This window comes from Podarcis filfolensis, assembly GCF_964270895.1.
Source record: "Podarcis filfolensis genome assembly, chromosome: 18".
Taxonomy (NCBI): Eukaryota; Metazoa; Chordata; class Lepidosauria; order Squamata; family Lacertidae; genus Podarcis; species Podarcis filfolensis.
The window spans coordinates 5274645-5289452 of record NC_139622.1 but is presented as its reverse complement, the minus strand read 5'-3'; the positions used below and the strand labels follow the sequence as shown (position 1 = coordinate 5289452).

Here is a 14808-nt window from a genome sequence, read left to right as displayed (position 1 = left end):
GGTCGGCGGTTCGAATCCCCGCGGCGGGGTGCGCTCCCGTCGTTCGGTCCCAGCGCCTGCCAACCTATAATAATAATAATAATTTATTATTTATACCCCGCCCATCTGGCTGGGCCTCCCCAGCCACTCTGGGCGGCTTCCATAGAAACCAAAAACACAGTGAAATATCACACGTTAAAAACTTCCCTGAACAGGGCTGCCTTAAGATGTCTTCTGAATGTCAGGTAGTTGTTTATCGCTTTGACATCTGCTGGAAGGGCGTTCCACAGGGCAGGCGCCACTACCGAGAAGGCCCTCTGCCTGGTTCCCTGTAGCTTTGCTTCTCGCAATGAGGGAACCGCCAGAAGGCCTTCGGCGCTGGACCTCAGCGTCCGGGCAGAATGATGGGGGTGGAGACGCTCCTTCAGGTATACTGGACCGAGGCCGTTTAGGGCTTTCAAGGTCAACACCAGCACTTTGAATTGTGCTCGGAAACGTACTGGGAGCCAATGTAGGTCTTTCAAGACCGGTGTTATATGGTCTCGGCGGCCGCCCCCAGTCACCAGTCTAGCAGTTCGAAAGCACCCCCGGGTGCAAGTAGATAAATAGGGACCGCTTACCAGCAGGAAGGTAAACGGCGTTCCGTGTGCTGCGCTGGCTCGCCAGATGCAGCTTGTCACGCTGGCCACGTGACCCGGAAGTGTCTGCGGGCAGCGCTGGCTCCCGGCCTATAGAGTGAGATGAGCGCACAACCCTAGAGTCTGGCAAGACTGGCAGGGGTACCTTTACCTTTACCTATATAACTAACTGAGGTTCTGTCCCCCTAACATAAAGCCTGCCCCCAACATAAACCCTGGTTCACCCATGCCAAGGAGATGTCAGAGGGGGAGGACTCAGAGGAGGTTCTGGGCGCAGGGGTGGAGGAAGGGGGTGCAGTTGGGGGGTGCAGGCCGCCCCGGGTGTCACCAGAGGGAGGGGGTGACAAAATGCCAGGCGGCACTCACCGTGGGGCCTGCAGCACATCCAAGCCACACATCTCTCCTGGGAGTGACATGGTGGCTTGGCTCCCGCAGGCTCTGCGCTGCCCCAAACAGTCTGGCCGCCACCTCCCCCTCAGATGTAGGGCAGCTGAATGGGAGGAGGCAGGCAGACTCCTCGGAGGCCCCACGGAGCATCCTGCCCCGGCTGGCCCTGCAGGGCACACGCACCGCCCCAGGCACTCGATCGGCTTGCTCCACCGCTGGCTGGGTGCTGAGGGGCAACAGGGTTTAGTGAGCAGGAAGAGCCATTGAGAGACAGCAGTTGAGACTTCAGCAGTGGTGGACTCATAATCTGGTGAACCGGGTTCGCTTCCCTGCTCCTCCACATGCAGCTGCTGGATGACCTTGGGCCAGTCACACTTCTCTGAAGTCTCTCAGCCCCACTCAGCTCAGAGAGTGTTTGTTGTGGGGGAGGAAGGGAAAAGAGAATGTTAGCTGCTTTGAGACTCCTTCGGGTAGTGATAAAGCAGGATATCAAATCCAAACTCTTCTTCTTCTCCCTTCCCTCCTGGTTGCCAAGAACGTGCAGAGTAATGAGAACAGCTGAGGTCAAAGATGGGCAGACACAGTTTGAGGCTGCTTGCGAAACATCTGGGAGAGGAGGACCCTTAGAGACGGTGGAAAGGAAGGACCTTCAGTCCCGGCAAATGCTCTGTAAAGGCAAGACCTGCTGGGAAGTGTTGCTGAGTTGTTAATAAAGAGTTAACTTCACTGACAGCGGAGTCTTGTGTCTTTCGTGCTGACCTGCACCTGACTCCAGCCCTGACAGCTGGATGAAAAGCTCTCATCACGTGTGGTTATGGTATATCTCAAGAGGTGTCCAAGTGCACGGCGAAGAGGCAAACCACTTTCCAAAATAGGTAGCACTAGGGAAGGTGCCCTGTGCCAAAGTCGGAACATTGGGTCCATGTAGCTCAGTACTGCCTGCACGGACTGGCAGCAGCTCTCTATGGTTTCAGACCAGGAGTCTCTCCCAGCCCTGGAGACTGAGCCTGCAAAACAAACAACCCACCACTGGGCAACAGACTTCCCCCACTATCAGCTGGGGTTGTATTTCCATGATGGGCGAAAGTCCTACAAGGTGTTGGGCCTGAGGACAAGATCTGGGGGAAGAGCAGACAGAAACAGATAAGTGCTGGAGATGCAAAGAGGCAGAAGGAACGTTCTTTCATATGTGGTGGACTTGTAAAAGGGTAAAAGTGTAATGGGAAATGATCTATAACGAATTGAAAAAAAATACTTTCTGCAATAAACCAGAGTCCTTTCTGTTGGGGATAATTCAGACTGAAATTCCCAGGTGTCAGAAAAGGTTATTTATGTATGCAACAATTGTGGCCTGTGTTTTGTTGGCCCCCCAAAATGGAAAACGAGCGAAGTCCCAACGAAAGAAGAATGGCAACTTAAGTTGACAGAATATGCACAACTCGCATATAGAATAAGAGAACAAGAAGAACACACATTCAAAGAAGATTGGAAAATGTTTTTTGGATATATGGAAAATAATTGTGGACAGCGGAAAGTGCTGGCAGCATTAAGATAAATTCAACAGTGTAAATAAGTTTTGATGGATGCAATAACAGAATACTGATTGGTATAGTTTTTGTAAAATATGCAGGGATTTGTGATATGCAAAATGAACCATGGAAAGAGAAGAAGAGAAGTCGTTGGTATGTTAGGGATGTAAAATGAATATTCTAATTTAATTAAAAATTATATATATGGGGGTAGAGCCTCAGTCTGCGCCTCTCTTTTTGGGGAGTGGGGAAATATCCGAGACTTGGCACAGGTAGGCAAGCTAGCTTCAGTCGCTGTTTGCCCTCTCTCCCCAATCTGTAAACAGCTGTCGGCCACCGTGCAAATTTATAGTTTTGTTTATTGTCATCGTCGGACATCTGGGCTTTAATCTTCCCAGCCGAACGGAGCTGGAAAGGGCACTGGGATGATAATGGCCTTGCGACTCAGCTCGGAGGCTGTCACGGACGATGGAACGGGCAGATGGACAGCGCAAAAGGGGTGTGCGCGTACAGAAATCAATGGCGTGTGTGTGTGTGTAGTAGCATTTCCTGGACCAGGTCCTTGCAGAGAGAAAAGGCGGCTGGACTTGATTAAACCAGGCAGCAATGCAAATGCACTTGTGCGCAAATGTGTGTGCATGTCAAGTGGAGGTCAGGTGCGATCATGTGTTATTAAGACTCTTCCCCGCCCCCTCCGGAGACTCCATTGCTGGGGCCATCCTTGCAGGCCTCTGGCAGCCTCTGGTCCGGCACGTTCCCCGACGTGCGGTTATTTATTTGCCTAATGCGTCTCGAACAGCAGAGCCGAGAAGGCGCCTATCTCAGCGCCAGCTGTTCCTTGTCATCACCTGCCTCACAGCTCCTTTTAAAGAGCAGCAACTAAATCACAGCTCGGCCGGGCGGTGCTTTTTTATTTAACGGAAACGGTTGCACGCTGTCTCCTTCGCTCGTTCCCAGCAGCGTCCAGGCGATGGCTATGAACTCACCCACGTGGGCACAGCCAACCAGCTCAGGCCTCTGACGCCCACAGACACCGCTGGTGGAGGACTCCGAACAAGGGCTCAGCCAAAAACGCACTGCGGCCAGTGGCCGCGAGGCCTTGCGGACCAAGTCTGTGGGTTCGTCATCCAGAGAGAAATACCGTATTTTTTGCTCTATAAGACTCACTTTTCCCCTCCTAAAAAGTAAGGGGAAATGTGTGTGCGTCTTATGGAGCGAATGCAGGCTGCGCAGCGATCCCAGAAGCCAGAGCAGCAAGAGGGATTGCTGCTTTCACTGCGCAGCGATCCCTCTTGCTGTTCTGGCTTCTGAGATTCAGAATATTTTTTTTCTTGTTTTCCTCCTCCAGAAATTAGGCGCGTCTTGTGGTCTGGTGCGTCTTATAGAGCGAAAAATACGGTAGCTTTCCCCCCCTGCTGATACAGTCATACCTCATGTGACGTCTGCTTCATGTTATGTTCTTTCAGGTTACATCCTGCGGCGACCCGGAAGCACCGGAAAGGGTTACTTCTGGGTTTCGGTGCTCGCGCATGCGCATGCGCAAAATGATGTCACGCGCATGCGCAGAAGTGGTGAATTGCAACCCACGTGTGCGCAGGCACCGCTGCAGGTTGCGTTCTTTTCATGTTGCCAACGGGCCTCCGGAACGGATCCCGTTCGCAACCAGAGTGTGCTGGTCCAGGGGGGGAGTTACCGTGGGGCGAGGTCCAGGGCCTGAGTCGAGGGTCGGCAGACAGTCCTCCCCGGGCGAAGCGGGGTCCACAGCGAGGAGCCAGGCAAGGACAGGAACTCTGGGGGAACCGGACTGGGTGCTGGCCGAAACAGCTCTTCAACGACGTTGCTCCCGCAACCTGGGACCGGGCTGACTGGCCTTTATCTTCTCTGAGGCCAGGGGCGGTCCCGGCCCCCAGGAGACCCGCCTCTCCTGGCCTTAAGGCGAGCACTCCTCCTGGGAGAAACCAGTTCCCTCCGCCTCTCTGCCCTGAGCCTCTGCAGCTCAGGAGAGGCTGGAGGGTTACTGGACCCAGGGGGAGACTCACCTGTAGGCACCGAGTCCTCAACCACCTCTGGAGCCAGAGTGGAATCACCTGGTGCCTGCTCCTGAGGATCCGGCACAGGTGCAGGCGCTTCAGAATCAAGGCCCTGGAGGCGGGGACTCCTGTGCAGGCTGTGATTCCTCCGGTTCAGCCTCTGAATCGGATTCCCAGGCCATCACACAGAGGTACCACTGTACATCTCCACCACTGACCACGTTCCTGTCTCATTACCCTTTGGTGCTCTCTGACGGCTGAGTGGGAATAGGCTACTATCAAGACAGATCAAAAGAACGAGGCAGCACAGAGTTAGACTGTGGAACTCCCTCCCACAGGAAACGGGGATGGCCAACAGCACAAGGTGGCGTTAGAAGAGGATTTGGAGGAGAGGGCTGCCGATGGCTAGTGGTCTGGATGGCTCTGCTCTGCTTCCACAGTCAGGGGGAGGGAAAGCTATTCCTCCCCCAGTTACAGCAAGAACAGAGAAAACAAGGTAGAGTCCTTTTAAATGAGTTTTATTCAATCCGAATAGAGAGACAAAAGAAAGCAACAAGCCGTAACAATGGCGTTGCTCCAAACTGAGTCTATTCTCCCTCCTTCCTAGCATCTTCCCTTACAGTGGCCACTCAAGGTCAAATGCCTTTGATTCCGTTGTTCCTGCACTCTCAACGAACGTCGTGTTCTGGGAGAAGGGGGATCAGAAATACTCTCCAGTGACGACGTGTCATTTGGCTGCCCCTCTGCAGTTCCCCCTCCTCCCAACACTGCCCAACTTCTCTGTGTGTCTGTCTCTGAGCTGTGACCTCCCTCAAACTCCTCGAAGCCCTGCTGTCATTCATTGCTGCCTCCCCCCTCTCCAGCAGCGTCAGGAGAAGGGGGGGTGATCTCCACCACTCCTCCTCCATCTCGCCCTCTTGAGTCCAATCCCTTGGGGCAGGAGGGACAGGTAAATCAGAGGCAAGTTGGCTTAGGAGGGCAGAGGGACACAGCTGGGGAAGCTTATAAGTGGTGGCTTCGTGGGTGGCACTGTGGTCTAAACCACCGAGCCTAGAGCTTGCCGATCGGAAGGTTGGCGGTTCAAATCCCCATGACGGGGTGAGCTCCCGTTGCTCGGTCCCTGCTCCTGCCAACCTAGCAGTTCGAAAACACACCAGGGCAAGTAGATAAATAGATACAGCTGTGGCAGGAAGGTAAACGGTGTTTCCGTGCACTCTGGTTTCTGGCTGTTGACATTGAGGCCATCCCAGGACCTCAAGGCACACTGCCCGGGCTTGCACACTTTGGTGCTGCTGATGCAGCGGTTTGGCTTCACCCCTGGAGGCGAACTCCATTGTATCTCAAGACAGCCCGATGCCAACAACCCAACTGCCTGCTTCCCTTCAGCCGACTCGCTTGCTGTGGTTCTTGGTGTGCGTGGAGGGGAGGGCAATGCCACCAGCTATAAAGAAAAGGGGAAAGGACCCCTGGACGGTTAAGTCCAGTCCAAGGCGACTATGAGGTTGCGGTGCTCATCTCGCTTTCAGGCCAAGGGAGCCGGCGTTTGTCCGCAGACAGCTTTCTGGGTCATGTGGCCAGCAGGACTAAACCGCTGCTGGCGCAACGGGACGCCGTGACAGAAACCAGAGTGCACGGAAACGCCATTTACCTTCCCGCTGGAGCGGTACCTATTTATCTACTTGCGCTGGCGTGCTTTCAACCTGCTAGGTTGGCAGGAGCTGGGACAGAGCAAGGGGAGCTCATCCTGTCGCGGAGATTCGAACCGCCGACCTTCTGATCGGCAAGCCCAAGAGGCTCAGTGGTTTAGACCACAGCGCCACCCGCGAAGCCATTACTTATAAGCTTCCCCAGCTGTGTCCCTCTGCCCTCCTAAGCCAACTTGGCTCTGATTTACCTGCCCCTCCTGCCCCAAGCCCCTCTCTGCCATATGCATCACCTCCCCTTTTCTAAGCATCCTTGTGAAACTCAGGCATGGCTGAGTCTCAGAAATAAGTGAATTCCCTCCAACCCCCAGACCCTCTCGGGACGCTGAGATTAAACACCCAATCAGTGCGCTTAACTACTCTTTTTAATCATTTCCTGTGATCACAGAGACCGGGCCAGGAAGGGGGCTCCCTCCCGCTTGCATCTGCTCCCCCCGCTCATTCCTTCCATCCCCAGACTCTCTACGTCCGTCGCCTCTCATGCTCCCTTGATATACGGTTATTGATCGCCTATGATTTAGCGCACATCCCTGCCATTCATTTGGAAGCCGTAGATGAAGGTATTTGTTCAGGCAGGCCCTGGGAGGTCCCCCCTGGCGCCTCCGGGTTGGAGGCCGAAAGCTCTTTCCAAAGGTTAATATCTCTCTTAGAGAGCGTGGCCTGCCGTCGTTTCTCAAAGCGTGAAATGGAAAGGTGAGCGAGGAGGCTTCACGTTGTCAAACCCCTCCCTGTAGGAAATTCACAGAAGATCTTCTTGTAGGGTTTGTTAGGACATTGGACTCAGGCGTCGCTTCTGCCCCCTGCAAAAGGAGGAGGGAGAAGAAATCTGTTATGGAAAACTGACTTAAAATTTACAGATTGTTCCCTGTTGAAGGAGAATTACATGAAGATGATGTACAGATGGTACACAACACCAGTTAGGGGAAATGTACAAAACTAGTTCAAATATATGTTGGAAATGTAAGGAAAAGGAGGGGGCATTTTATCATACGTGGTGGGATTGTAAGGCAATAAAAAAAAAATTGGGAAATGATATACAATGAATTGAAGAAAATGTTCCATTTAACATTTGTTTAAAAACTCGAGGCATTTTTGTTGGGGATTGTAGGGAAAGACCTGCCAAAAAAGTTGAAAAACATCTTCATGTATGTGACAACGGCCGCGAGAGTTCTGGTAGCGCAAGGATGGAAGACTGAAGAAACCCCAACTAAAGAATCATGGAAAGAAAAATTGACGGATTACGCAGAACTGGCCAAACTGACATATTAGCTATGGGACAAGGATAACTGTGACTTTAAGGATGAATGGGAACCTTTTACAAAGTATCTGAAGACGCAACAAAGCGAACTGGACTCCTTGGCAGTTTTTGAATAAACATTCACAAACTTTTTATTGATAATAGTCATCTAAATAGTTTGAGGATCTATACAACTTTGTAACATGCAGAAAACAGAATTCTTAGAGAAACCAAAGACTGGAACTGAGGGAAGTCGGGGTGGGGGTGGGGGGGTTGTGTGGGAGGGGGGAGGGAGGAAAAATGGGGGAACAAGGATGATATGTTTTTGGATAATATGTCTTGTTATAATTTTGAATATTTTTTTTTAAAAAAAATCTGATTCAGGCCACGTTCAAAGGCGGTCCTACCAAATACACACTTTCCGAGGCAGTGTGGTGCAATGGTTAGAGTGCCGTGCCTGGAGAGAGACCAAGGGTTCGAATCGCCACTCAGCCATGAAGCTCCCTGGGTGTCCTTGGGTGCCAGTGGCTCAGTCTCAGCCTGACCTACCTCGCAGGGTTGTTGTAAGGGTAACACGGAGAGGCAAAGAAGTAGGAAGGTGACCGTGAGCTCCTCAGGGGAAAGAATGGGTGCAAACGTAATAAACAAACAATACACAGCCGTCCTTAGAAGTCTGTATTTCTATGCATTCCACAGTGCATAGCTGTCAACCGTCCCTTATTTGGCGGGAAAGTCCCTTATCCCAGCGCCGTGTCCCGCTGCTGTCCCTTATTGATGATGTCCCTTAAATTTCCCGGGTTTCAAAGGAAGCAGCTCCTCTCCCTCCCTCCCTGCCGGCCAGGGAGGAGGGAGGCTCCAACTGTGTTGCTTGGCTGCGTTGCTCACCTAATAAGGAGTCTAAGAACGACTGGGGGGTGGAGCTTGCATGCCTTGTGCCGATCAAATCGGCCGTGTTGCCTGGGGACTCGCCTTTGCTCAGCGCTTCCCAGCGGAGAGGTGACGGTGGTTTTCCTTGCTGCATCCCCTTTGCCAGGTTGCTGCGCTGTGGGAACCACCGCTTGAGGCTTCGTTTGGCTGCTGGCTGGGCTTTCTGCCTTTGGCTCAGAGGGGCTCAGAAGTCGAACATACCTGTGCCCTGAAAATCCCTTATTTTGGGTCCCCAGGCAACACGACCGATTTGATCGGCACAAGGCATGCAAGCTCCACCCCCAGTCGTTCTTAGACTCCTTATTGGGTGAGCATCGCAGCCAAGCAACACAGTTGGAGCCTCCCTCCTCCCTGGCAGGGAGGGAGGGAGAGGAGCTGCTTCCTTTGAAACCCGGGATATTTAAGGGACATCATCAATAAGGGACAGCAGCGGGACATGGTGCTGGGATAAGGGACTTTCCTGCCAAGTAAGTGACGGTTGACAGCTATGTGGACTACAGCCTTCAGGACAAAGGCAAGTCCCATCCATTGCGCCCCCTATTTTGGCCCAGATCCAATGCCCCAAATGCCTGGTGGGAGAGAGCAATGCCCGTTCTGGTGGAGCGTTGATAGGGAGCCCCTCGTCCCCTGGGCATCAGCGGACTACAACTCCCATCATCCCTAGCTGTTGGGCACTGCAGCTGAGGCTCGTGGGAGTTGAAGTTCACCAATGTTTGGAGGGCTACAGGCTCCCCAATCCTACTTGGAGGACGAAACGTTCAGAAATACAGACTGGATGTTTTTCTTTTGTTGCGCCGTATCTCTCCGAAGTGAATTGTCTGTGCAGGGAGGGGAAGGAGATAATAGGATGGGATTTTATTTTATTTTTTAAAAAACCGCTCTCCGTTTTGCTCAGAACGCTGCCTCCACTCGACTGCCTCCTATCAGACCGGAGATCTGGAGAGGTGAATAGCTGAGACTTTAGCACAGAAGAGGCTGGAGATTGCAAGGTTATTATCTCCATTAGATTAGGGAAGGGGAAGGGAGCAGGAAAAAGGGGTGGGGAGTAAAGTCAAGAGGATAGCTTTCAAAAAAATGGGGAGAGACATGCAGGCCAGACCACAGAGTGTCTTCCAAGCACACTCTGAAAGACAGTGTAAGAAGAGGCAGAATAAGGAAGCACCTCTCTGTTATGAACCCACAAGCTTAGGTTTTGGGGTGCAGTGCGGTATACCCCAGACCCCCATTCCTGGCCCTCAGAACGCTCTCACCTGGAATCCTGCGTCCGGTTCTGGGCAGCACAGTTTAAGAAGGGTGTTGACAACAGCCCCACTAGAAAAATTAACCGATACAGTGGTACCTCGGGTTAAGTACTTAATTCGTTCCGGAGGTCCGTTCTTAACCTGAAACTGTTCTTAACCTGAAGCACCACTTTAGCTAATGGGGCCTTCTGCTGCTGCCGCGCCGCCGGAGCCCGATTTCTGTTCTCATCCTGAAGCAAAGTTCTCAACCTGAAGCATTATTTCTGGCTTAGTGGAGTCTGTAACCTGAAGCGTATGTAACCTGAAGTGTATGTAACCAGAAGTACCACTGTAAACTGAAACTGACACAGGGACAAACAGAAGACGATACCTTCACCCAGGGATGGCTCCCCTTCATCACATACACAGCCCAACCGGACAACGACAAGAATCCACCAACAGCATATGAATCAATATGGCTAACCTGATTCAAAAACGCACACCCACCCCACTCACACATGAAAACAAAGACCACCACAGCCAACCACAAACGAACAACCACACCCTAGGCCAACCCCAAATTCTCTCACCACCAAAGGAACACAAGCGAATAGCAAAGAGAACCTGCACAAACGACGCGGACACAAAAACCCACACATACAATTAAGCAAAATAGAAATATCGCCTCCCGACCCCACCCCCACCCACCATGGCCCCCTCCACCTCTTCTCCCCTTTTTTCTTCCCAGTGTAACCCTAATGTCTCAACAAATGAAACAGACCTATGGGAAATGTAACTTGAAAAAAGAGACATTGTGCATACCTTTGTAAACAAAGAAAACTTTAATAAAATGTTCCTTTTTAAAAAAGAAGAAGGGTGTTGACAAGCTTCAATGTGTGCAGAGGGCAGTGACCAAGATCATCAGGGGTCTGGAAGCCAAGCCTGATGAGGAACGGTCGAGGGAGCTGGGTATGGAGAAGAGAAGACCGAGAGGTGACGTAGAATCATAGAAATGTAGCGTTGGAAGGGAGATGGAGGGTCATCTAGGCCAACCTCCTGCAGTGCAGCAATCTCAGCTAAAGCATCCAGGGCAGGTGTCCATAATAAATAAAAATCTGCCCTTCTTCCCTTATGGGGAACATAAGAGCCCTTCTAGAGTCGTTTGTAGGTTCTCCATCGGTAGGAGAAAATAACAGAGGCCAACCAGAGAATATCGAGAAGCAAAGCAGCTAGTAAGCCCGATCTTTCTTGGACTGTTGCAACAGGGCTCCCGCTTCACCCAGGTGTGCCCTCCCTTATATAGACATTTTAAATTGCCAGCCCTGGAGTCCAAGACCACCCCCAGATACATCATACCTACATCACAGAAAGGGAGGTCTACAACAGAAATCTGAGTGCGTTGTTTATCTCCTGTCTGGCAGGTTACCTGTTAATGGTCACCTGATTGGATTACCTGGGGAGCCTGGTCAGTGTTTTGTAATGATAACTACTTAGTTTCCTGAGCCAGGTCACAGGCTCACACCCTCTTCATACACAGACATACCCACAGACATTTGTGAACAAAAAGACAATGGGGAGGCTTTTCCATTTTCCTTCAACCTTGCAGAGGTCAATTTGGGAGGGGGAAAATGGTTTCAGGACTTTTTCTGTGGGGCTTTAGACATGTGGTTTCTATATGCAGTTATGAACATTTATTATATACTGTGGTACCTCGGGTTACGAACGCTTCAACTTGCGTTTTTTTCGGGTTACGAACGATTGTAACCTGGAAGTAAGTTGTCCAAGCTCTCAGAGGCCTTGCCGCTGCCTGGAGGCAAACCCAGACATTGGCGGGGTCTACGGAGCTCTCTAAGGCCTCCGCGAATGCAGGGAGCCAAGCCCTGATTGTGGAAGAGGAACCTGAGCCCCCTCCAAACAGTGAATTTGGAAATAAATGTTAATTTTTTTTCATCTAAAATACTGTCTTATTTATTTCATAGTACAGTACATTGATTATTGCCTTCATTTTATGGATCAATGGTCTCGTGAAACAGTAAAATTCGTGTTAAATTGCTGTTTTAGGGGGTGTTTCTTCATCGTCTGGAATGGATCAATCCACCTTCCATTACTTTCAATGGGAAAGTCCGCTTCAGGTTAAGAATGCTTCAGGTTAAGTACAGACTTCCGGAACCAATTAAGTACTTAACCTGAGGTACCACTGTATATATAAGACCTTAATTTTTTTATTTCAAAACCAAGCCTGATGAGGAACAGTTGAGGGAGCTGGGTATGCAGAAGAGAGGACTGAGAGGTGATGTAGAATTATAGAAATGTAGCGTTGATGCTTTTGAATTATGGTGCTGGAGGAGACTCTTGAGAGTCCCATGGACTGCAAGAAGATCAAACCTATCCATTCTTAAGGAAATCAGCCCTGAGTGCTCACTGGAAGGACAGATCCTGAAGCTGAGGCTCCAATACTTTGGCCACCTCAGGAGAAGAGAAGACTCCCTGGAAAAGACCCTGATGTTGGGAAAGATGGAGGGCACAAGGAGAAGGGGACGACAGAGGACGAGATGGTTGGATAGTGTCTTCGAAGCTACAAACATGAGTCTGACTAAACTGCGGGAGGCAGTGGAAGACAGAAGTGCCTGGCGTGCTCTGGTCCATGGGGTCACGAAGAGTCGGACACGACTAAACGACTAAACAACAACAACAACAAGCGTTGGAAGGGAGATGGAGGGTCATCTAGGCCAACCCCCTGCAGTGCAGCAATCTCAGCTAAAGCAGGTATCCACTCCACCTCTGCTTAAAAATCTCCAACGAAGGAGAGTCCACCATCTTCCATTAGGGCTGTCACATGGAAGATGGAGCAAGCTTGCTTTCCCCCCCTTGCTGCTGCAAAGGAAAGGACCTGAAGCAATGGGTTCAGACTGCAAGCAAGAAGATTCCGACTGAACAATAGGAAGAACTTTCTGGTGGTAAGAGCTGTTCGGCAGTGGAACAGGCAGCCTCAGAAGGTGGTGGACTCTCCTTCCTTTAAAACATAAAATAAAATTGCTTTCTTGGTTGTAAAAAAAGAAAAAGCAGCCAACAAAGAAAAAAACCAAAGGATGATACAAACTACAAAAAGTAAATTGATTTCTTAAGGGACGCGGGTGGCGCTATGGGTTAAACTACAGAGCCTAGGACTTGCCGATCAGAAGGTCGGCGGTTCAAATCCCCGCGACAGGGTGAGCTCCCGTTGCTCAGTCCCTGCTCCTGCCAACCTAGCAGTTCGAAAGCACGTCAAAGTGCAAGTAGATAAATAGGTACCGCTCCGGCGGGAAGGTAAACGGCGTTTCCGTGCGCTGCTCTGGTTCGCCAGAAGCGGCTTAGTCCTGCTGGCCACATGACCCGGAAGCTGTACGCCGGCTCCCTCGGCCAGTAAAGCGAGATGAGCGCCGCAACCCCAGAGTCGGCCATGACTGGACCTAATGGTTGGGGGTCCCTTTACCTTTACCTTTAAACTAATTTCTTACAACACAACTTCTATTCTGACTTCCAGTCACCTCATCAAGAGTCCCAGGTTTCTTCTGAGTAGCGCACTTTTCATCAGCACTCCCAACTTCTCCCGAATTTTTATTTTAATAAGGTTTCCTACGTTCATACAGGGGTTATTCTAAGCCTGCCGGAGAATTCGAAATCTTTACAATGCTCTTTAAGATGTTTTCTGTTAATGTCCCACTCTCTAATAAACAATTGATCCGTATTATCTCTCATTCTTCCTGCCATCCTTGCTCATTCTGTGTATTCTAATAATTTCGTCTGCCAATCCTCTTTGGTCGGCGTGGACTCTCCTTTCCATTTTTTGGCTGTTCAGATTCTTGCTGCCACTGTTGCATATAAGAAGATCTTCCTCATATTTTTTTGGAATGTCCATGCCTATTATACCCAGTAACAAGGCTTCGGGGTTCTTTTGCAAAAGATATTTTAAACATCTTTTTGAGCTCATTGTATATTATGTCCCCAAATTCCCTTATTTTCCTACAATTCCACCACATGTGAATCATTGTACCCTCTGCCTCTCTACATCTCCAACAAATGCTTGACCTGGTTCTATACATTTTTTTTGCCAATTTTGATGGTGTTAGATACCAACAGTAAAGCATTTTGAAGAAGTCCTCTTTTAGGGTATAACATGCGGTAAACATCAAACCTTCCTTCCATAATCTTTCCCAGGATTCCATTGAAATATTATATTCCTTGCTAGCATTTGATTTACGCTGGAGTGATGAAGGAATGGGTTTCCCAAACCCAAAACTGACTGTGCAGGCAGTTTGAAATAGGCACCAAAATCCCTATTTTTCCTTAACGAAAATCCATTAACTTGAGCTCTGAGTCAATGTATAAACAAAAACCTGGCTGTATAAACAAGTGCTCAGAGCCCTCTCCTTTATCAGTTTGTGATGGCAAGGATGGCCTTGACTGTATCAGTAGAACTGGGAAGACGCGCCAGTACCTTATCTTATATCCTGACCACAAAAGACGCACAGACCTAGTCTGGGAACAGCGCCAGAGGGTGTTCTTGGAGATGGTGACCTCTTGCTCCAAGATAAGAGTAAGAACAGGAAGATCCTTTTATGGTCAGAAGTATAGGAAGGAATACCCTTTTATGGTTAAGAGTGCCGGAAGAGGAACATCTGTGATGTCAACCTGCGTGTACAAGCTGACGTGGCTGGATTCCTGGGGAAGGGGGGAGAGGGTGCCTAGAAGATATATATACTGCATGTAATCTCTCATTTCTTTGGACTTGCTGTGGACTGACCACGCAGGTGCCTTTCTGCTGTTCTGGAGAGCAGAAATAAAGAACTCTTTCTCTGAACCAACCCTCGGTGTCATTTGACTTCCTCCTCCTGTCCGGGAGCAACGCAGACCCAATCGGTGAACCCTGATAAGGCTACAGTGAGACGTGAGTTGAGAAATAAGACTAAGAGCACATATTGATATAGGGATGTACTAGATAATATGTAAAGAAATATACAATAATAAGAGTACATTCATTTGTAAAAAAAGGAATATACAACGGGAAAGACAGGAAGTCTAGTGTATTGGTATGTATATGATTTTGGGGAGGGGATTTTTTTTGTTTTTTCTCTTTGTTCTTGTTTGTTTGTTTGTTTCATTTTCTTTCTAGGTCTAT

General features: G+C 50.0%; 1 protein-coding gene and 1 long non-coding RNA gene across 2 annotated transcripts in view; both read left to right on the top strand.

The window, feature by feature from the left end:
- The window catches only part of LOC310753654, a 318231-nt gene extending 306351 nt beyond the window's left edge, over positions 1-11880 (top strand). The window contains exon 3 of the long non-coding RNA XR_014543427.1: positions 11842-11880. This is a non-coding gene — a long non-coding RNA (uncharacterized lncRNA). The remainder of the gene's footprint in view (positions 1-11841) is intronic.
- LOC310753213 (uncharacterized protein) overlaps positions 1-14808 on the top strand; it is a gene marked incomplete at its 5' end in the record, with an annotated part of 277363 nt that overhangs the window by 58811 nt on the left and 203744 nt on the right. The window lies entirely within an intron of this gene.